The sequence below is a fragment of the Gracilinanus agilis genome, chromosome 4, assembly GCF_016433145.1.
Source record: "Gracilinanus agilis isolate LMUSP501 chromosome 4, AgileGrace, whole genome shotgun sequence".
In the NCBI taxonomy this organism is placed as follows: Eukaryota; Metazoa; Chordata; class Mammalia; order Didelphimorphia; family Didelphidae; genus Gracilinanus; species Gracilinanus agilis.
In genome coordinates this window covers 389,154,976-389,178,902 of record NC_058133.1, presented here as the reverse complement: position 1 = coordinate 389,178,902, position 23,927 = coordinate 389,154,976, and the positions used below count along the sequence as shown (strand labels likewise).

The window sequence follows — 23,927 nt, the reverse complement described above, 5'->3', positions numbered from 1 at the left end:
AGGATTTGAGTTCAAAAATTGCCTCAGATACTTTCTTTGAGACTCAGTTTCCTCATCTGTAAAATGATGATAATCATAGTTGTGAAGCTCAAATGAGATAATATACACTAAGCACTTTATAAACTTTAAGCACCCTATAAATACTATCAATTCCACCCCCCCCCCACTGTACCACACTCCTACTGAGAAGTGGCAACCTGGGTTTGGAATTCTCTGGCCCCAATGACAATCTTTAAAGACATATAATTAAAACACGCAAAATAACAAACAAAAATGAAAAGGCCTTTCTCCCCTCTCTCCCTCAGCTTAGAAATATGATAAGTAGCTGGCTATATTTCTCTTGTAAACTTAATTAAACACATCCCACATCCCACAGAGCTTTGGTGATAGTATCAAAGCCTTTTCAACCACTTCCCTCCTCCTGTCTAACTTTCCTACTACCAACACACACACACACACACACACACACACACACACACACACACACACACACACACTGAGAAATAGTGCTTGTGTGTCCAAAAATCTAAATTTTATGACCTTTCTTTACCTTGGTTTCAGGCACACACACACACACACACATATTTTATATCTATATGTACATATAATTTTTCCCCAGACATTGGAGTAAGAAATTTCTGGTGAATTGGCCTTTTATACCATCTATGGATTGAGTTCTTCCAGGAACTGCCATTTTCACTTCAATCTGATTTCAGTGGGTCAAGAGAAAGTTATTCCAACCCGAATGTGCTGAAGGAATGAATGTGGCCTCCACATAGGGCATATTTCAGCTTTTCCAAACAACATTCTTGTGCAGATTAGAGGATAATCTGGCAGCCAGATCCAGCCAATTAAAACAGTAATTGAAATGGTCAAAAATGTTTTCCTTGGCAAAATGTAATTATTTTGCTTCTTTTTGTGTTGCCTTGAATGAAAAACATAAACAGAGAGACATACACAGGACCAATCCTAATCATTCAAAATTATTTTCCGTGATGTCTATTTTTATCTCTCAAAATTAAAACAAAGGATTGTCACTGACCTTGGACCGAAAACTAGTACACAGGAAAAAAAATCTTCAATGGAAATCAAACCACAAGAAGTTAATTCTCTTCTGATTAAAGGTTAGCAAAATGTTTCATATGTGTGTATGTGTGTGTGTGTGTGTGTGTTTCCCTTTTGTTTCAGGGGGTGACAGAAGGCATGGATTATGAAGGGGTTAGATAAAACAAATACATGGAAAAGTCATTCTTTTGAAATTCAAGTTTTCTTCAGGTGGATAAAAAGAAAACAATGAAGTTGCATCTTTAAAACTTTACAGACAGGTGCTCAAGGTATGTGAAATAAAGAGCTATGAAAGGTTTCTTTATCCATTCATTGTCTTCCACTTATAACACAATAGTACTTGAGAAAGCATAGAGGGAAGAGCATGCTAAAAAATTACTTGGTAAAACTGATAAACAAAATAACCCATGATTCTGATTATAAAAGTAGGTTTCATTAAATCTGAGAAAATTTGAACATTAAATTGGCCACATGCTCTCTTTCCTTGCCCCACTGTCTGAAGCTATTTTACTGCTCTATGAAAAAAAAGTATATTATGTGCCTTCCAAAACCTTGCTTAAAATCCAAATCATTGATGAAGTTATGAAGCTTTTCCTGATAAGATCTAAATGTATTTAGTCACTTCATCCATATTGTTACCTCCATGATGGAGAGTTTTCACATCTGAAGTTTTCTACATAGATGAAATAATGGTCAGTACTAGTACCCTTCCCACCCCGTGCTAAATTATTTGTAGCTAATATACCTATAATTGCAAAAACATGATGTGATAGAAATTCTTTCTAGTTGAAATAGACTAAAATATATTTGAAGCTTTGTAGATCAAAGTTCCCCAATCAAACTGCTAAGTGTAAGAGTATGTATCATTGTTTGGAGGCAATCAAATGGCACCTTCCCAAAGGAATGTATGTAAGCATGTCCATTGGTACCTTGTTAGTAAAATGATTGATGAATAACAATCAGCTGCCCCTTTTTATGGCCTATGGAAAAAAACAAGTTTGTTGTCTTCTGTTTTTAATTGTAATACAAAAAAAATCCATCTCTTTGTAAATAATCAGCAAAAAATGTAGAAGGGAACCTTTGGAAAAAACAAAGTTCTTTATCTCACAAAGATTTAAAAATATCTAGTTCAATTCCTAATTATCCTATGGAAGCAACAAATTCCCTTCTATTACAAAGAAGACCAAGAACAAAGAGAAATATCAAGAAATTCCTCCTGTATTACATAAGATAGCTTCAAACCTTGGTCCAAATCTTAGCTCTCTCTCTTACCTTTTTGGTCCTGAGCAAGCCATGTTCCTTCTACTGGCTTCTTTCCTCACCTATAAAATAAAGAATGGAGAGGAGAATTGGCATCATGAGTTAAGTAGTAATGGAAATGGAAAAGAAGAGTAGATATGGAAATAGAATTGATTGGACTTAGGACCAGCAGAATTTAAAGGTGGTAAGAGATTGAGATCTCAACGTTAGATGCCATTAATAAACATATATGTAGAAATGAGAGTGAGTTTTGTTTTAGACTTGCTGAGTTTTAAGTCCCAGTAAAAGCGTAATTCCATAGGAATAACTTGTTAAATCGAGAATCAGAAGATATGAGTTTAAAGCCCAATTCTAATACTTGCTACCAATTATGATCTTTGAGATGTTACATCTCCTCTTTGGCTTCACTTTCCTCATCTGCAAGTAACCAGGTTATACTGCATGATTTTTGACATCTCTTCTATCTCTGAATCAATTATATTATGAATTTACTTATAAGGGAAGAAACAACACTTTTGGTGTTTTGTCACAGTGCAACTAAGTCAGCTCACTTACATAAGAGACTCCTTCCAACAGTCTCTTCCTACATTTTTGACTACTTTTATAGAATAATATTCATTAAATGTCAGTGGCTTTTTACCCTGAATCCCATCTTTGCATGGATTGTCAGTTTTATCATCCACCAATGGGTGCTGCTCATCCTAGCCATTAAAAAAGAAACCTGCTAATGCTCCACCCTTAGTGGTTATGCATGGCTCCCCAAACCAGAAATAACTGGAGGATAATGGCAAATTATCAGAAAGCTAATCTCTCCTCTGCTCTACTCCTCTTGTGGGTGCCATTACTTATCTTATCAGGTTTGATGTTTGTAGATATATGCAATAATGATTCATGTCCCACCTATATTCACCTGGGATGGGGGGGGGGCAAAAAAAAAGATGAGAATCTTGGATAAATAGCAATGGCATTTACAAGCAAAGGCATGGAATAGCTATACATAATTTCAAAAATCAATAATAACAATAATAATAAACAATCAAGCCAAATAGGTTAAAACAAGCATTATAGACTAGAAATCTGAAATCTTAGCAGACTAGGTAAGCTGAAACCCAGCAGTTCAAAAAGAATAGTTCTGATATTTAGATGTAGCTCTTACTCCATTTTAGCCCATACATACATACTTTGTCTATAGTTAAGAAAACAAAACAAAACAAAACCAAAGGTCAGTGTCTCCTTCAGTCATTCTTCTATCCAGATTTCTGAAGGATTAGTTAATGGAGGTTATTCAAGTTATTCCAGATGGTTTCTTTCTCTTCCTCAAGAAGTTTAGAGTAGGCAGGACTACACAAGACAGACTGGATGAGAGATGCTCTCTCATCCATATGATCCTACTCTACATATGTTTTCATCCCCCTTTCACCTCATCAGCTAGAGTCAGCAGAAGAAATTTCTTCAGGAGAGAACTAAATCCTCTAGCCAGAGAGAAGGGACACATAGATAGCCCTCTCCAGTCATTTAAAAAAATTGTTCCCAAAACACACACCATTCAAATTTTCCTATCATTGCCTTATGTCTAGAGCACTGAGCTGGAGCCAACAGACATGTTGACTGTCAAGGGTACACTTGTTATACAGATAATTACCACTTACTTAGCATCAGTCCAGTACCCACTATTTCTCAGAGTCAGTGCTTGCATTCTTTTCATTTTCCTGTTTCTGGAGTACTAGGATCTGGGACTTCCTTTCTTTGTTTACTTCAGCTATCATATTACCCTTATTTTCCTTGTAAAAGACCAGAAATCAGATTATGTGATTAAAAAGAATATTGGAATGGGACATAAAAGACCTTGGTTCTAGTCCTGCATTTGCCAGTAATTAATCTTGTGACCTTGATGAATCACTTAGCCTATGAAGGTCTCATTTTCCTCATGTGAAAAATGAGGAGGTCAGAATGGTTGACTTGCGAGTTTCCTTCCAGATTTAACAGTTATCTAACTTAATTATCAGATAACAATGTTCAGTAAATCTGTAAGGATTACCAGATATTTCTAAAACTATGACACCTTTGTGTTTTGCCTATCTTTTGGTTCAAATTTGAAAATGTGAAAATACAATTTATTCTCTTTATTCCTATGCTGTACATAATTATATGACTATATATATATATATATATATACATATAACTAGATAACTATATATATATATATATATATGTATTGACAATAGAGATTAGTTCTTTGTGTTTATAACCCCAGTGGTTGGTACATAGTAGGTGCTGAATAAATGTTTGTTGATTTATTGTATCTTATTTCACACCATGACTTTGGATCTCATCCTTCTGACAGAGCATAGCAATAAGATCCAGGGTTTGATCTGTCTGGGACACATAACCGATCATTTCAATACTATTCAGAAAGAAATGTGTAAATGATGGTTAAATTTTTTTGAGAAAAAACAAAACATCCAGTTGGATTCCTAATTATCCTATGGAAGTAACAAAGTTCCTTCTCTCACGAATCAGTTTAAAATGAAACACATATAAGGAATATCTAGTAAAACTATAAGCTAGCTGATATGGTCTTTATAAAATACCCATGAGATTTCAAAGGTCTTGAAATTCATTATGTTATTACTCTTCTAAAATGCCACCATCTTTCTCACGAGGCAATCATTTTGCTAAAAAGGTTGGTGACAGACTTTTCTCTCTACTTAGAAGGAAATCCAAAAATGAGTTCTTGGTCCAGGTTCATGTTCTATGTTCCATTTTCTGAAAAAGAGGAGTGTGGCATATTGTATGGAGTGAATGAGTAGGAGCCATGAATTTCTACATTCAAATCCTACTTCCCACACTAATTTGTGACACAAAACAATTCACTTAACCTTTATGTGATTTAGATATAGTCTATTATTTCTTTACAAAGCAAGAGATTGATTTTAATCTGCCCCCAAACTACAAGTATCCTCCCTCCCAAAACCATCTGTATTTATTTTACATATGGTCTATGTAACTCCTTAACTGTAAACATTATCTGTCCTAAAGTAATATAAGCTCCTTGAAGTAAAGGAGTGTCACATTTTCTATTTGTATTACTCATTGCATAGCAAAATTCTTGACAGATAGTAGGTTTTTAATGAGTCTCCTAATTTATTGTATTGGTGAATGAAGTTCTCCTAAGCTGGTAAACTGAGAGATCCTTCATGTACCCAACTTTTGAATACTTAAGCATTGTCTCAGGGTAGCTTTTTAAAAATTATTTCTCTAATGCCTAACACTAGCCATTTCGAATCTTTATCCAGAAACCGATCTTCATTTTCTAAGCTACAGAATGAATAATAAAAGAGGCAAAGAACTAGACTAGGTCATCCCCCTATGTCCCATCTATTCCTTCTTCCCTTGACCTTCAACTTGGAGAAAAGAATACTTAGATCAGTTTCAGGTGAACAGATAATTATTGAGACTAACCAATCTATTGAAAATTTAACTACACTCAGACTTACAGGATGCCCTGCAAAATGCTGTACAAACACAAACTATTATATTATTTAACAATCTTTGGTGTCCACCTCTCACCCAACTCTCACCTGTGACTATAAGAAGCTGTAATATGCATGGAAGCCACACTCCAGTGAAAGCATCTTGGCAAGAGAGCTCAACTATTTTGAGGGTAACCAAAGGGCCTCCAACTCAGAGATTTAGGAGGATATCTACCCCAAGCATGTGAAGACCTCCCCCAGAGGAAGTGATGGATGGGAACCATTTGTTCCATCAACCGTGAAGGCAGTAGGAGCAGGTATTGTGGAATACTTAAAGCATGGTCAGACATCAAGGCTGCCAAGGTCATCCAATGCATCTTGGACCATTGCCACTCATTCTGACTTTTGTACTGCCATTGGACTTTGATGACTCTGGAAGAGAGTGTAGGGTTGATGCTTCTGTATAACTCTGCCTCACTTTAATCTATTTCATGTACAAGTCATCACCTATGATGTCATTGATCCTCTTCAAAATCAAAGATGAACAACAATAATACACATTAATTTTAAAGCTTTGTTATTTGTTGAAGTGCATGAATATGTACACTAACAATTTTTTTTATTTTTTTAAATTTTTTAGAGAATTTTTCCATGGTTACATGATTCATGTTCTTTCTTTCTCCCCCAAACCCCATCTCCCCATAGCTGATGCACATTTCCGCTGGGTATTACAAGACCAAGATCAAGACCTATTTCCATATTTTTGAAAGTTGCACTGGGGTGGTCATTTAGAGTCTACATCCACAATCATATCCCCATCAACCCATGTGTTCAAGCACCAACAAATATTTATTAAGCACCTAATATGTTCCAGTTCCCATGCTATGTACCAGAAAGAATCTCAGAAATCACCTAGTCCAACCACCTCATTTTACAGATGAGAAAACTGGTACCAAGAGATTTTTCCCCTAAGTTCACACAAGTTGTAAGTGGCAGAGAAGTTTCAAAATCAGATAAGAGAAATCCAGTACTCTTTCCTCTGTGGTGGTCCAGGAACAGAAAGTAAATGAATGAATTGAAAAGGAAAGGGAAAGGAAGAGGGGCAATTTTTATTGTAGGAATTAGGTACAAGCAATAGAGCAGAGGAACTGGATCCAAACACTGCCAGTTAAAGGGAGTTACCTTTTTTTTAATATACCTAGATGAAAGTTTTCCAATTGAGGTGATTTGGAAACTTAAGCCTTTTCCTTAGGGCCAATGTCTGAACAAAGTTTGCTTTCATATGAACACCTTCATCACTGTAATTATAGGCCACAGCAGGAGAACTTGCCGCCTGAGATTGGCTCATCCTCTCTGGGTGTGCTACAAGCTATCTTGTGAGGTCATGCTGTCCCCTCGTGAAGAAGCTAGCTGTGTGTGGCCACCATTTATTTTGAGAGAGTTATTTCTGTCTTTATATCCAAGGGAAGATTCCATGAGCAGCATTTCTTGAATCTGTCATTTTCTCCCAAGGATAAGGCATGATTCTCCTTTGCCTTTGAAAACAGGTGTAATGGGATGAAAAAAACAAACCTTAGGCAAAAATGAAGTAGAAAATAAGTGGAAAAAGATGCTGTGTTTCTCCAAGGTGTGTGGGAAGGGGACAGAGATGTCCCTTGTTTGATAAAAGTTAGAAGTGGTGATGCCATCCAAGGTTTTCCCCAAAATGCAGCCAAACTATGGGTAATAAATACTTAAGACTTTCAGGACTTGTAGGTAAACAAACAACAGACCTTAAAATATCTTCTGTTTCTTTAATGTTGAAGTATTTTTTCCATTTTATTGTGAGCATCATGATTTGGAATCACTCTGATTATTTTCAGTGAAATGCCTAGAGTAAATGTCTAAATGGAACGAGTAATAGTACAACCCAATTTGAGTTATCACTGCCCTAATTTAAATAATTTAAGGACAAAGATTCTTGTACCTACATAATGGTTCCATAGTCATAGCATAACCAGACTTAACACTCTAACTCATTTTATAGTTGCTAGTTTGCGTCAAATTATTTTGCCCATGTAATACTTAAAAATCTGGAAATTTAAAAGTCATAGGCAAAAGCCTTTGAGGAGTTCGCTGGTGTATCAGGATTCAGAAGTATATTTTATAGATAAGTTTCTGCAGTGGTGCCTCAGTAAGCAGGGACACCAGATCTACGCTCTGAAGAAAGAGAATATTACAGGACTTCTCAGTTCATTCTGCCTGCTTCCCTCTAGATAACAATCACTGGACAGTATAGCATAAAGGGGTGGGGGGCTAACTGTTTATTGTGTTCTAGGGACTCTACTAAGTACTGGGTGTAAAAAGAAAGGAAAAAATAGTCTCTACCCTCAAGAAGCTTACACTAGAATGAAGGAGACAGCATGGAAACAATTACATGTAAATAAAATATAGACAGGATAAATTAGAGGTAAACTCAAAAGCCAAGAAAATTCCAAATGGGAATACAAGGAGTCAAACAAGACTGAAAATGACTGAATGATGACATCAAAAGGAAGATATTAGTCTTATTATTATTATTATTATTATTTTATTTTTAATAATTTTTTATTTTTAGAAAAATTTTCCATGGTTGCATAAGTCATATTTTTACTTTCCCCTTCACCCCCTCAACCCCCTGCCCCCCTCTGCTGTAGCTAATTCACATTTCCACTGATTTTATTATGTGTGGTCAGTCAAGACTTATTTACACATTATTGATAGTTACATGGGTGTGGTCTTTTCAGGTCTACATCCTCAATCATGTCCTCATCACTCCAAGAGTCCAAGCAGTTGTTTTTCTTCTGTGTTTCTACTCTTGTAGTTCTTTCTCTGAATGTGGGTAGTGTTCCTTTCCATAAATCCCTCAGAATTGTCTTGGGTCATTGCATTGCTGCTAGTACAGATGTCCATTACATTCTATTTTACCACAGTATATCAGTCTCTGTGTACAATGTTCTTCTGGCTCTGCTCCTTTCACTCTGCATCAATTCCTGGAGGTCTTTCCAGTTCACATGGAATTCCTCCAGTTTATTATTCCTTTGAGCACAATAGTATTCCATCACCAATTTGTTCAGCCATTCCCCAATTGAAGGGCATAACCTTGCTTTCCAGTTTTTTGCCACCACAAAGAGCGCTGCTATAAATATTTTTGTGCAAGTCTGTTTATTTATGATCTCTTTGGGGGTACAATCCCAGCAATGGTATGGCTGGATCAAAAGGCAGGCATTCTTTTATTGCTCTTTGGGCATAGTTCCAAATTGCCATCCAGAATGGTTGGATCAGTTCACAACTCCACCAGCAGTGCATTAACATCCCAACTTTTGGGACAAAAATCCACTATTTGACAAAAACTGCTGGGAAAATTGGAAAACAATATGGGAGAGATTAGGTTTAGATCAACATTTCACACCATACACCAAGATAAATTCAGAATGGGTGAAAGACTTAAATATAAAGAAGGAAAATGTAAGTAAATTAGGTGAACACAGAATAGTATACTTGTCAGATCTCTGGGAAAGGAAAGATTTTAAAATCAAACAAGAGTTAGAGAAAATTACAAAATGTAAAATAAATAATTTTGATTATATTAAATTAAAAAGTTTTTGTACAAAGAAAAACGATGCAACCAAAATCAGAAGGGAAACAACAAATTGGGAAAAAATCTTTATAACAAAAAATTCTGACAGAGGTCTAATTACTCAAATATACAAGGAACTAAATAAATTGTATAAACAATCAAGCCATTCCCCAATTGATAAATGGGCAAGGGACACGAATAGGCAATTTTCAGGTAAAGAAATCAAAAGTATCAATAAGCACATGACAAAGTGTTCTAAATCTCTAATAATTAAAGAAATGCAAATCAAAACAACTCTGAGGTATCACCTCACACCTAGCAGATTGGCTAAAATGATAGCAGGGGAGAGTAATGAATGTCGGAGGGGATGTGGCAAAATTGGAAGATATTAGTCTTGAAAGAAATTGAGAAACGTTTCTTGTAGAAGACTGGATTTTAGCTGAGACTTAAAGGAAGTCAAGAGGTAGAAATGAGCAGGGAGAGCTCATCCTTTCCAGATGTTCTACAAGCTATCTTGTGAGGTCATGCTGTCCCCTCATGAAAAAGCTAGCTGTGTGTGGCTGTGATGGGCTACAGAAAATGAGATGTACAGAGTCAGGAGGTAGACTATCTTATGTGGAGAATAACAAGGAATAATTATAAAGTGGGAAGTGCTAAACTTGGTGTCAGAGGATGTTTGTTCAATCATCAAGATGTGAGTTCAAATTCTAACTCTCCCTATTTATTCCCTGCGTGACTTTGGATAATTCCTTCTACCTCTTTCCAGTTTAATTTTCCTCCTCTAAAAAGTAATATGTTGTACTAAATAACTATTAAAAGGTGTTTCAACTCTAGATCTCTGTCCCTATACCTAGAAGACCTTCAGGAGGAAACTCAAGTTTTTGCCATTTTAGCCAATTCTTTTGGCTTTGGAATCCTTTCCACCAAACCCTTACTCTACAGAGGCATCCAATTTAAAATGAAAAAGTTTTAAATTGCTTAATGTTGAAAATCATTGTTGATCATTTTCATTTTCTTGAAGTCATTTTCATTTCCCAGTTGGGATCTGAGTTATTGAGTTGCCAGTAGATAATTGAAGTTGAAACTTTTGTGTTTTGAAATTACTTGAAAAATTAATGAAATAATTTTTATTTTTTAATAAAATTTAATAAATTTGATAAACTAAGAGTGAGAATATTACTGATATGTTTTATATTTGGGTATCTTCTCAATCATCATTTATTCAATGCCTTCTAATGGCAAGACACTGTGGTATACCACTCAGGGTGATATCTATTATATTGTCAACTACTTGAAAGCAAATGCCACGACTTATCCTCTTTGTATCATCTTCCATGATATACCATAGTGCTTTGTCAATAGGAGGCACTGAATAGCTAACGATCCATGGGAAGTGTAAATGTGCATGAATGAATATATTGATGACTGTGTTCAGATTCTGAGTGTAAGATTATCACTATAACCTTTCTTTAACAAAAACATGTATATATTTCTTAGCAATAATTCTATATTATTTGCTGTTTCTTCTGTGTTGTCAAAGGAGTTAGAAATAACAGGCATACAGACAATGATGGTAGCTTTGATTTTCCCTTGGATTGGAAGAGATTGGAGTATAGGAGGTGGTGATTCCTATCCACTTTTAAAAGAATATATAAATATAATTTAATCTATGAGAAACCAGTAGGTGTGTGTAGATCCAATTCTATCTTGTTGTTAATCCCAAAACAGTAACCATTTTTGTGTCAAAGACCTCTGTAGCATTTTGGTAAAGCTTAGGGGGCTTTTCTTAGAATAATAGTTTTAAATGCAAATAATATATAAATGAAATCAATTATATTGAAATATAGTTATTGAAATATATTTTTAAAAGTTTACAGATCCTGAGCTAAGAACCTCTGTTTTAGTGACATCACCAGTGCTCTAGCTGGTCTCTTCAGTCTAAAAGGACATTGTTATCAGAAAGTCCCACTTCTAGAAAACCAGTGGTCTAACAGCACTGATACTTCTCTAACTTGGCATTATAGAGCTGGAAGGGACCTCAACAATCCTTTATACCAACACTCTTATTCTACAGCAGATGATATTCAGGATTGGAGAAGTTAAATGATTTACTCAAGGTCCTATACCTACAGGAGCTATGATTCAGCCCTATGTCCTCTGCTCTAAGTCATGGCATTCTTTCCACTCACACCCACTGCTTTAAGATTATACCATGATACAGAGCAACAGTACCCCAATTCTGGCTTCAAATGGCTTTTTATACTCTTCACTAACATAAGAACTAGAATGAGGCCAGCTGATTTCAGTTGAATTTATGCCCAAGAACTTTTTTAACCTCTCAACTCAAACATATTTTGGGGGCAGCTAGGTGACTCAATGAATAGTGTCAAGCGTGGAGTCAGGGGGACCTGGGTTCAAATTTGGCCTCAGATGCTTCCTAGCTGTGTGACCCTAGGTGAGTCACAACCACAACTGCTTAGTCCTTGCTATTCTTCTGTCTTAAATTTGATAATAAGACAGAAGGTAAGGATTAAAAAAATTTTTAAATATATTTTGTTATTGTGTCTGGAAAGAAAAAGAAAAAAAGAGACAAACATCTCAAAACAAAGACTGCCCTATCTAGGAATAGGTTCCCAAACTTATTTTAAAGGCATTTTCTCTGGCATGTTAAAAAAAAAAGTTAAGTTTGGGGGGTTTTATTGTTTGAATTTTTTGGTATACATTTCCAGTCTTCTCATTTTTTATACACATAGTTTTATCTAATTTAAACAGTGTGTAGGCTAAGACCTCTGGCTCCTTCCTTCTTTCTTTCTCCCTACCACAAAGAACAACTACTGACCCCTACTTCTGCTTCATTTGGGATTTCTACCCTTACTGTTCATGCCTCCCACACAAACTCTATAAACATGGTCTCATTCTTTTGATCTGGGCTTGAATTATGCTCAGCCCACAATAGTCAGCAGACTTTTCTGGTCCTCTGCCAGGGGGAAGATTCAAAAAAATTAATGATAAAAGGGTGTTCTAGAGGAGTGTGATACACTTTAAAGATTAGGCTCCTCTGGTACTACTGTGGCATTGGAGAAGTTTGTAACTGGTAATGACCCCATCCCACAAAATAAGCATCTCTGACTATCTTCTACTCCCCACTGGTCTCATGTAGAGTCAATGAGGTCCAAGGAATTTTAGGATTAAGAAGGAAATGTAGAGATTATTGGATTGGATTCTGGTAATGTGGAAAGAATCAGAAGTTGTGGGTTTGAAACCTATTGGGGTTGTGGCCACTAAGTGGTTCAGTGCATGGAAAGCCAGAGACAGGAAGTCATAGGTTCAAATCTAGCCTCAGATCCTTCCTAGTGACCCTGGGAAAGTCACTTAACTCCCATTGCCTGGCCTTTACCACTCTTCTGTTTTGCAACTAATACATAATATTAATTCTAAGATAGAAGAAAATGGTTTAAAAAAAGAAAAGAAATCTACCTTAGGCACTTATTTGTTAGCTATGTGACTGGGCAAACTCTGAGCCTCAGTTTCTTTCAATGCTAAGTACAAATCTGACAAATGGTAGGAACTGACTACATGCTTGTGGACTGATTGATTGATGGCTAAAAATAGTATGAGATTATTTAGAATACCTATTTTAAAGAGATAATAAGGGAAGAAAACTTTGTAAATCTTAAAGCTGAGGGCCAAAACAGAGAACCCCAGATAGTTCTAGATTGTTCCATTCTCATCTCTTTTCCACAAGGACAACCTAAATCATTCAAGGCATACCTTAGTCAACCATTTCCCAAAGATTTCCAGGGATAGAAGCTATATTATCCCCCCCTGGTACTCTTGCTGCCAAGAAGTTTTTCCTTATGTTTGGTCTAAATCTCACTTGCTGAATTGTGAGACTCTACTCTAATTCTATCTTTGGCAGAGATGGGGGACAAGAGGGCAGGGGAAGCTAGGCCATGCTCACGATTATTATTAAAATGAACAGTGGTTAATTTGCTTCTACCAGTGTAACTGTGGTTTTACTTCAGATTCCTACAAAACTATAACCTCATATGTGACACTCCCCTTTTCTATAGGCTCTCCTCCATCCCAGTAACATACTCTCTCATCACTTCCATCTTTTACAATTTCAAATTTCCTTCAAAGTTCATTCAACCCAAATGACACTTTTTGCCTAATACCTTTCCTGATCTGATTACCTCCTCCTATCCTATCCCTAACTAAGTATCACATATTTATTTTGCAATTAATTATTCTCTCTCTACCTTTATTATGTATAATATTTCTTCTCTTATAATGTAAGCTTCTTAAGAGCTGGGACCATTTCATTTTTTATTTGCATCCTCACCTAACACATTGATTTGCTGATAGTAGAATATTGAAACATGTTCATAATTAATTGTGTGAGAGGCTACACCCTGTAGATGTACAAGGAGAACTATGCAACTAAAAATCATAGATATTCTTAATTTGATCCAACATTTTATTAATTGCCTGCTTTATGCCAAATCCAGACAACTATATAAAACTATAAAGTGCAAAGGAGTTGCTAATTTCTGTCAATTGAAGGTCTTTCCTGGTGAAGAAAGTGAACAAAACTGGAATTTGGAGTCAAAATACCTTAGATCAAATCCTGACTCTGATACTACTTCCAGGATTTTAGACAAGTCGTTTAATGATTAAGAGCCCTGGTTTCCTCATCTATAAAATAGAGAGGAGCAGAGAGAAGTAGATTATCTTTAAAATATTACCAACAGTGGATTCTTGAGATTTTATGTGCCACCAGGAGGAGACATGGCACCACTGCTTTCAAAATCTGCTTAACCCCTGATGTCAAGGATAGCCTTCTTTGTCCATTCATCTATCTCTTGGTCAATAAGAGTGGTTATATCCCAAGGCTTTGTCTTAGGTCCTCTTTGCTTTCTATACTCACTTTTTGACCCCATCAACCCCCAGTGGGTTCAATGATCACTTTTATGCAGAGGACTCTCAGATCTATATATCCAGCTCTAATCACTCTCCTGAGTGCCAATTTTGCATTATTAACTTCCTCTTTGATATACCAAGCTCAATGATATAGTCATCACAAACTCAGAATGTCCCAAACAAAATTCATTATCTTTTCCCCAAAGGCTCACTCTTCTGTATTTTCCTATTTCTGTTGGGAATACTTTTTATCTTACTATTCAGCTATTTTCTATTTTATAGATAAGGAAACTGAAGCCTCCAACTATTACAACCTCCATGTTATCCTGAATTCCTCATTCTCAATCTATTTGTCCAATAAATCACAAACTCTTTTTTTTTTAAACTCTTATCTTCCATCTTAGAATCAATACTAAGTGTTCATTCCAGGGCAGAAAAGAGGTAGGGGCTAGGCAATAGGGTTAAGTGCCTGGACCAGAGTCACACAGCTAGGAAGTGTCTGAGTACAGATTTGAACCCAGGACCTCCCATTTTCAGACCTGAATCTCTATCTCCTCATAGAGTGGGGCAAGTACCCCACTTGCCAAAGCTCATAGCTATTATTTCCATAACTTCTGTCCCGCGGGTCCTTCTTCTCTTCATTTACACAGCCACCACTCTGATCCAGGACTCTCTCAAGCTTCTCATAACTCCAATCCATCCTCCCCACAGCTTCCAAAGTGACTTTCCTAAAGTGAAAATATGAGCATGTCACCTCTCTATAAATTCTCAATAAATATCCCCCTTTCCTATTTCTTCTAGGATCAATGAGAAACTCTTATGTTTGCTATTTACAGTTCTTCATAATCTGGTCCCTTCTATTTTTTTAGTCTTCTTATTCATTACTCTATCCCAACCACATGCTCTATCATCCAGCCATACTGCTCTACTTGCTGTTCCACACACAGAATGCTCCATTTCCCATTTCCATGTCTTTGCAATGACTAGTCTCCATTTCTGGAATGTTCTCCCTCCTCCCTTCTCCTTCTCTTTCAAGACTAAATAAAAAGTCACCTTCTCCATCAAATTTTTCCTGATACCTCTTGGCTGGTAGAACTCCCTCCTTCCAAATTAGCCAGGTTGCATGTGTTACCAATATATATTTTATATATACAAACCTGGCTTGCAAAGTAATTTCTTTGGGGGTAGGTATACAATTGGACTTTTGCCTTTACACACTAAGAGGTCAGCACCGTGCCTGGCACATGTTAGGCTCTTGTTCATGGATTGATTGTAGGGTTGGAATGGGGTTGAGGCAGCAGTGATGGAAAAGAGATAGGAGGACAAAGGAATGGTGATTCCATTCCAGTTGTAGATTCCTAGCCCAGCCTGGCTGCTTGAAAAATGGTCATTTTATTGCTGTTAGCACCAAGAGTCTCTTAAAGTCGATGTTGAGTTCACTCTGCAATTCTGCAAATGAAAAGATTTTTGTTGTCGTTTTAAATATTAGTTAAAATTTCTGTAGCCCATTAGTGATAAAAGATAATTTGGAGAGAACAAACAGGAAAATATCAACCAAATCAAATAAACTTTGCATAGCATTTGCCTTAATTTCCCTATGAGACTTGGATTAAACTGGCCACATGACATTTCAATTTATCCGTGGTCCTGGGGAGTCTTCTTTATTGGAAAAGGTTTTTTGGCAGTTCTGTAATTTTGATTTCCAGTTAATTAGATTCCTGCTGTTGTTAAGATGTGTTTACTATACTTGCCCCACTGAGCTAATTCACCTCTGTCTAAATGGAGCCTTTACTATGGTGAAGGATAAACATTAGAGATATAGATTCATGAGCAAATGTTGAACACTAACGAGATAATGCCTGCAAAAGAGATTTGAGTTTATATAAAATTAATGGTCTTTGAGGAATGTGGCATTACACAAATAAAAATAATATTTTAAAAATAGGGACTGGACCTATGATTTTATTGATAGGAAGATTTATGAGGAGAGGAAACTCCCTTTAGACATAGGGTTCAGCACCCTCTCTGAAAAGTATAGTCTCAAGAGAGTTGTCCCTATAGCATGGAGAGGTTAAGTGGCATGGTATATTCAAGACAAGACTCGAACCCAAGTCTTCCTGGCTTCAAGGCTGCCTTATTACTTATTAGACCATGCTACCTCCACTAGCACATTAAGTTTTATGGCTTCAGATCCCAAGCCTTTGTCAAATTGTGCCAACAACTCTAAACAGAGTAGAAAGTAATGGGATTTTTCCTCCAAATACTCAACTAGATAGTCATTGAGTAGAATGTTCAAGCTGACCAAGATCCAAATACCCTCTAAAGTTGTGCAAAAGGCAAAAGTGAGGGAAAATCATTTTATGTTTGAAGCATAGACTAATAATAGCTGTTAATTAAGCAGCACTTTAAGGAAGGTTTTCAAATCATTTTACATAAATTATATCATTTGTTCTTCATAACAATCCTATGAAGTAGGAGTGATTACCGTCCCCATTTTACAAGAGAAACTGAAGCACAGGAAGATTTATGTGATTTTTCCTAGCATACACAGCTAGTAAGTGTGTGAGATGGAATTTGAACTTGTTTTCCTGACTTAAAAATCCAGCAATTTTTATACTGTGTCACCTAGATTTCTCTAATATAGTAGCCCTTTCAGACTGACCTTTCTAGATTGGTTTTACCATTTTCAGATGGATAACTAAAGAAAATAGGACTTTGGGAATCATGTAGAATTAAGAGCTGGTATAAAAGTAGCAAGGAAGGCCTTTGGGATAGATGGTGTTTCCTTTTTAAAGGCTCCATTTTATAAAAGCTTGATTATATTCCCAGGTTGAAGGGCATTATGGCTACGTGTCAGTGATATATCAAGAATATGAGTTGGGCTCTTTGAACCCACTGTGAATACTGAGTCTGCTCCATTCTCAGCCCTGAGAAGTCTTCATTTCGTAGATGATGTGCTTGTGAATTTACTTATGCATATATATGGATTGTTGTGAGGATCTGAAGAGATAATATTTGCAGGGTGCTTTATAAACCTTAAAGCACTAGAGAAATGCTATTGTTACGATGATCTTCTGCATGAAATCTGACTTGATCTTTTTAACTGTTGCTGTCTATTTGTTTTTTCCTCTAACGTTACCTTGGGACAATTAGGTGGTACAATGGATAGAGTACTGTACCTGAAGTCAGAAAGATTACTCTTCCTGAGTTCAAATCTGGCTTCAGACATTTACTAGCTGTGTGACCCTGGGCAAGTCACTTAACTCTGATTGCCTCCATTTGTTCATCTGTAAAATGAGCTGGAAAAGGGAAATGGCAAACCACTCCAAAAGCTTTGCTAAGAAAACCCCAAATGGGGACACAGAGTCACACATGGCTGAATAACAACAATTCCCACATAAATAGCCTGATATCTGGCTTTTATGGTTTATGTAGATACTTTTGTAAGTCCCCGTAATCTCTTTTGTTAGCCTGTAACCACCTGGAAGGCAGAACCTGTTTAGATTGAGCACCCTAAGAGGAGGGATTTTTTTTTAACCTTTCTGACTATCCCTAGTACTTAGCACCATGCCTGGCACCTAGCACATGCTTAATAAGTGTTTACTGACTGACTGTTTCACCTTTATCTTTCTGTCCCTAATACCAAATACAGAGTCTGGCACACAGGAGACTATGAATGTTTATTTGCTCACTGGATGGCGCCTATACCAATAGATATACTAAAATGTAATGTATTTCCGGTAACTGTGTGACTTGGGGGAGAAAGAAAATACAAAATAAAAGATTTATTTTTATTGAAGTAGATGAAATATTCTTCTAGGGAGAAGTTAATAAACTCATGGTTAGATTCCAGAGAGATTCCTGGACTTGACGAGAAGGAAGGGAATGTTGGGGAGGGAGGAATAAAACATACATATCAAATCAATGCTGTCCTTCATAGTGGGGCTGTGGGGAGGAGGTTCCCTGGAAGCCTCTGGTTTTAGATTGGGTCCTGGAACATGTTGTTGGGTCATAGGATTCTTTTGTTGTTGTTGTGAGTGAGCAGAAATTATCTCACATAAATAGCATTTCCTCTCCAGTACTTCCCCTCCACTTTAGAAGTATCCTTCCAAAAAATGAGTTATTCAGCCAGACTTTTCCCCAGAGCTTCTCATGTTTCTGTCTCGATTCTGCTCCTGCAATAAACAGAATCCTTCTAAAAGCATTTCTAGAATGCATGAGCTATAGCAGCCAACTCAAAGGAGGTAGGAGAGAAGCTGCATTTTTACATATCTTTGTATTTGGTGCCAAAGGTAGCTGCCTGGCTTTTCATAGCAGACTGATTACAAACAGTTCCTTTAATGGCAATTGTGTGACCATCTTCCCTCCCCCAAAACTATTTTTCAATGACCAATAGAATTCAAGATCTTCAGACAAAAGCCAGTGCATCCTCTTCTCCCCACTTCCCCCATCACATGCTACCCCTTTTCTAGGCAGGACAAAACCTAAACTCTCCAAGATATACCCTAATCAATCCTATTCTTAAAGACTTCAAGATAACAATGCCATGATTTCCCTTAATAACCTTCCCCCCCACCAGGAAGGCTTTTTTTCCCCTCAATATCTGGCCTAATCTCACTTGCAAATTGTAAAAGCCTGTTTTCTCTAGTTCTGTCCTGGGCAGTGAATAAAAACAGCTAGGTCTTACTCTTTAAATATTAGCCATTGTTAGTGAGAAGTGTATTCATTTTCTTTTGCTAGTGTCCCTGAGGTTTCACCTGGCATTCCTCTGAAACTCTATAACCAGATGATCACAGTGGAATGTTCTCTTTCAGGTCTAACATGACTTAGAAGATAAGAAATGGACAGGTTGGCAGAAGAGGAAATATTTCATGATTCCAAAGGCAGTGACAAACATTGTTTTCATTAGCTGACCATTCTATCCTTCCAAGCAAGTTAGCATATACTGATTCCTAACTAGTAGACAGCACTCTCAAAGATTCCAAATTTGAGGGAGCAGCTAGGTGGCTCAGGGGATTGAGAGCCAGAGATGGAAGATCCTGGGTTCAACTCTGGCCTCAAATACTTATTAGCTTTGTGGCCCTGGGCAAGTCTCTTAATCCCCTATTGCCTACTCCTCATTGCCCTTCTTCTACCTTGAAACCAATATACAATATTGATTCTAAGATGGAAGGCAAAAAAAAAAAAAGATTCCAAATTTGGAAGAATAACTAATGAATTACATAAGAAATGACATCTAGGATAAGTTATTTGAAGGAATATTTAGAAGTGGCAGAAAAGAGGTCTGGCTGGACATCCGATTTAACCAATACCATAAAACTATAGCCAACTACTGAATCAGTGAAGGAAAATGGAAAACATAACGGATTTAGAGCCAGAGGCTGGGGGGTTGAATCTTATTTGCCATCATCCCAACTTTGGAAAAGTCAGCCAATATCCCTGGATCTCAATTTCCTCATCAGTAAAATTAGAGGGTTCCACTACATGGTCTCTGAGGTCCATTCTAGCTCTATTTCTATAAACCTATATAGGACCTAAATAAATTATCTCTGGCTTTAAAATTCTGATTTTTTACATCTTGGAATCTCTAGAAAGAGTTTACCTTTTGGTACATGGAGGGTAATGGATTAGGCTTTATGATTTTTCCAATAACTTTCTGCAGATATTGCTAATAAATGGTAAAAAAATAAAATATTAAAAAAGAATTGGTTTAAATTGAATAATTTGTCGAGTGGATCTTGACAACTTTCTTTACAAAAGCATCCCCTACCACAAATGATTTTCTCTAACTCAGAAAAAGACCTCAGTTTTTAAGTGCTTTGAGGAACATAATCATTTCTCATGAAGCCTCGCCAGTTTAAAATATATTTAAAATTTTACACATTCAAGTAATAAATATAACAATAGAACATCTCTGCTATTAACCAGTAGTTCTCTGTTTCACATGTGAACACACTCTCTGTGGGAAGAATGAATATGCATAAAGCATCATAAATAGAAAAAAATTTTCCTTTTCCAAAAATAGAAATTACTTATGTAAATTGTGACTCTTCAAGGCTCTTAAACTAGCCACTTACATATCATTTTTATTTCTTTTTCCAGATTACATGTCAATACAATTTTTAATATTTGTTTCCTGATATTTCGATTTCCATGTTCTCTCCTTCCTTTCAAACTCACCCCAAGAAGAATGGTAACATGATATAGTTTATACCAGATATTACCAGATCATATGTATTTCCATGTTCGTCATGTTGGCAGTACACATAATACTAAAGACTGAGTTGATACCATGTGAATACCAATAAATTATTTATCAGAAAGCAGGAAGATCCTTCAAGGGGTCATTAATCCCTTCTTATGTCTTATTAAGGGTCTTATTAATTACCATTTTATAGTTGAAACAGAAAGTTTGAGGAGAAAGAAGAGATATCCATATGTGCCCATAGTAAGGAATATTTAGATTAATGATTAAGAACTAGAGTAGATTTCAGAACACACTAATTTAACCACATTTAAATTGAGGCCATCAAACATAACCTCAGAGAGTTGTTCTCGGGAAGGAAAATGACAGCAGTGGGTGGCTAGTCATAAAAGTCAGAGTAGAGTTTGGTAACGCTGCTTCTAATCTCACCCATGTCCCTTAAATGGAGAGCCTTAAACAAGTCACTCTACTTCTCTGCCTCTAGATCACCTCACCTTCCAAAATGAGGGAGTTGGACTGTTTGATCTGAAAGGTCACTTCTAGCAGTAAAAATGTGTGATTCTCTCCTCTAAAGGAGACTTTTTGCTCCTCTCCCAAGGGTAGGGTTCCTAACAGAGTCATGGTTGGGTCATGTGGGGGAGGAAAAGGTGGTGTGCCACAGGGATGGATTTTCCTAACCCTTACCAGTACAGTCCAGGTTTCTGAATCCATGCCTAGAGGTGGGGCAGGGAGGGCTTTCCCTGCACCCACACATATTATGATTAAGGTTGGGGTGGGAAACTATTGAGTGCAAACAGAAACTTTCAGTTTTATTTCCAGCCCAGCCTTCCTCTAGCCTGACTCACTCGGTGATGCCACAATCTCATGTTTGTGACCTAACACAGGCGATCACCATGGAACTCACACAAACCCTGGACTGTTGAGGAGCACCAAAGGAGATGAGCTGGACAGTTCCGGAAAAAGAAAAAAACCTGATTTTGACACACAGAGAGGCCACATTTCAAATCTGGACTCCCAAGTCCTCATGTGGGCACTTCCACCGCTGATAAAAATGGACACCTGGATACCTCAGGGTCTATTGGAGCACCCAAGTTTGGATTTAAGGTAACCAAATACAAATAAATATCCCAGTGATCAACTGAGACAAGTAAGAAAGGGAAAGGGGGAAAAGCTTTGGGAGCAATTCAAGGAGGTTCAGGGAACACATGCCATTTCCTTGCCTTCTTCCAGCATGTGGCAATGGCTCTAATAAAGGAAAAAGAATGTGTCAGGATGAATATTGAAGAGAATGGGAGTTCATTGTCATATTTGATGGTCTGTGACCTTATATGAGTTTCAAGGGTCAGGATAAACTGACCTGACATTGCATATTTCTGGGTAAACCAAAGTATAATATGAGAAAAATAAAATCTTTTTTCCTCCAAGTGTCTGTATGCACGGTTACTGTATCACTTTCAGGAATTCTTAATTTTTATTTTATGTGCTATGGACCTTTGGATATTCTGATGAGAGAGAGAGGGAGGGAAAAAAAAAAAACAAACCATTTACTAAAAGTCTCCTACATGCCAGACACTGTGCTAATCATGGTAAAAAATAGTAGCTTATTTGATGCTCATGACAAACTTAGGAGGTAAGTGCTATGATCACCCCACATTTTATAGTTGGGGAAACTGAGGCAGGCAGAAGTTAAACTTGCCAGTTTCATGTTTTGATTTGAACTTAGTTCTTCCTAAATCTGGGCCCAGTGCCTCTAATCACCTTCCTATCTAGCTATCTTGAAATTTGGGTTAGCCAAATGGTGATGCCTATGGACTCCTCAGAGTAATGTTTAAATATTAATATAAGCAATATTATATTACTTATATGAATTATAGCATTTATACTAATTATACATTATATAATTAATAGTTGATTATATAATTAGTTGAATATAGGTTTATATTATAAAAATAATACAAACAAAACTATATAATTATTGATATAAACAAAGTAATGTTTAAATGTTTGAAATGTTTAAAATACATTTAAATTTTTTAAAAATAAGTAACATAATATATATAAAATAAAATGTTAAAATAAATTGCAAAAGATCACCAAGGAGACCAATTAAAATAGTCATCAAAACAAAAAGGAGCCATAGGCCTTAGGGAAAGAATCCTTGGTGGATGAGAATGAGACAAGGAAGGGAGGGGGAAGCAGGGCTAGAGGGCTGACTGGCCAGGAAAAGCCATTCTCATCACCTGAACTGCCTCCCCAGGCTAATATTCCAAGGAACTGCACATTTCCCTGACATAAGCAACCCTGTATCAACAGACTGTTTCCCAGCAGTGCTTGTGGCTTACAAGTAATGTGAAGGTCTTTTTATAACTGTCGATGTTTAATTTAAAAGGAAGGTCGGAATCAGCGGTAAGGGGAGGGGAATGTTGTGAACTACAAACCGACTGAAATGGAGAAAAATCATAAATACCAGAGTGTCGGATTATTTGAGCGTCTCTTGAAGTCGAATAATGAACCTTCTTCATGTTCTGCTTTTCTGGATTTGGCTTCCTCTGACAAATTTGCAGGCATTAGGGTCTGTCTGGAATTCATTCCAAGTTGGAGGGTTACTCTTTTTTTTTTTTAAGCTCTTTTAACATTTTGCAGCTGAGGCAGCCCCCAGAGCAGGAAGCTTGCGAGGGAAGCATTACCAAATATGTCTTTTCTCTTGCCCATATCTTTTATTTCCACAGGAAAAGAAGACAGACGCTGGCAACGGACAGCGTACCAGCGAGGGCCCAGCAACAGCAGGCTGCCTCCGCAGACAAGACAGGAGAAGTCCATCAAATACCCTATTTTAAAAAGAGGAAGCTGTTCTAGGGAGCAAGAAGTCTGAGGAGTTTCCATGAGTTCTCAGGCTCATTCCGAAGTGGGCATCAGCTCTGCTTATCTATTTGCCCCATGTCCACCTCCATTAAGAAAAACCTTGTTCCCTTAATCCTGGGATTCAGTGTCATCATTTAAGTGCTGTGTTGGAGGCAGAGCATGTGGAGAGTGAGGGTGGACATGATGGAAACTATCCAGGCACTTACTGGGAGGGCTATTTTTTCTTATTATTTGGCAAACATAACTTCTCTAATTTTATGACAGTGAGAACCACATTGTTCTCTAGACTCATTTGTTCTACAACCACCCATTCGATACCTCTTATCTTCAATAGTTCAGTGGATAGAATGCTAGACTCATCTCGGTTCAAATCCAGCCTCAGACACATATTAACTAGGTGACCCCGCCCTGGGCAAATCATTTAGCCCTATTTGCCTCTGTTTCCTCATTTATAAAATAAATTGGAGGAAGAAATGGCAAACTATTCCAGTATCTTTGCCAAGAAGATTCCAAATGGGGTAATGAAAAGTTGGACACAACT

At 36.9% G+C, this 23,927-nt stretch overlaps 1 long non-coding RNA gene across 1 annotated transcript; it reads left to right on the top strand.

The window, feature by feature from the left end:
• The first annotated feature begins 1,220 nt into the window (after nucleotides 1-1,220).
• On the top strand, nucleotides 1,221-23,489 carry LOC123247735. Its single transcript, XR_006506158.1, has 3 exons — nucleotides 1,221-1,334; nucleotides 21,409-21,628; nucleotides 23,254-23,489. It is a non-coding gene; the product is annotated as an uncharacterized LOC123247735 (long non-coding RNA).
• Nucleotides 23,490-23,927: the final 438 nt, after the last annotated feature.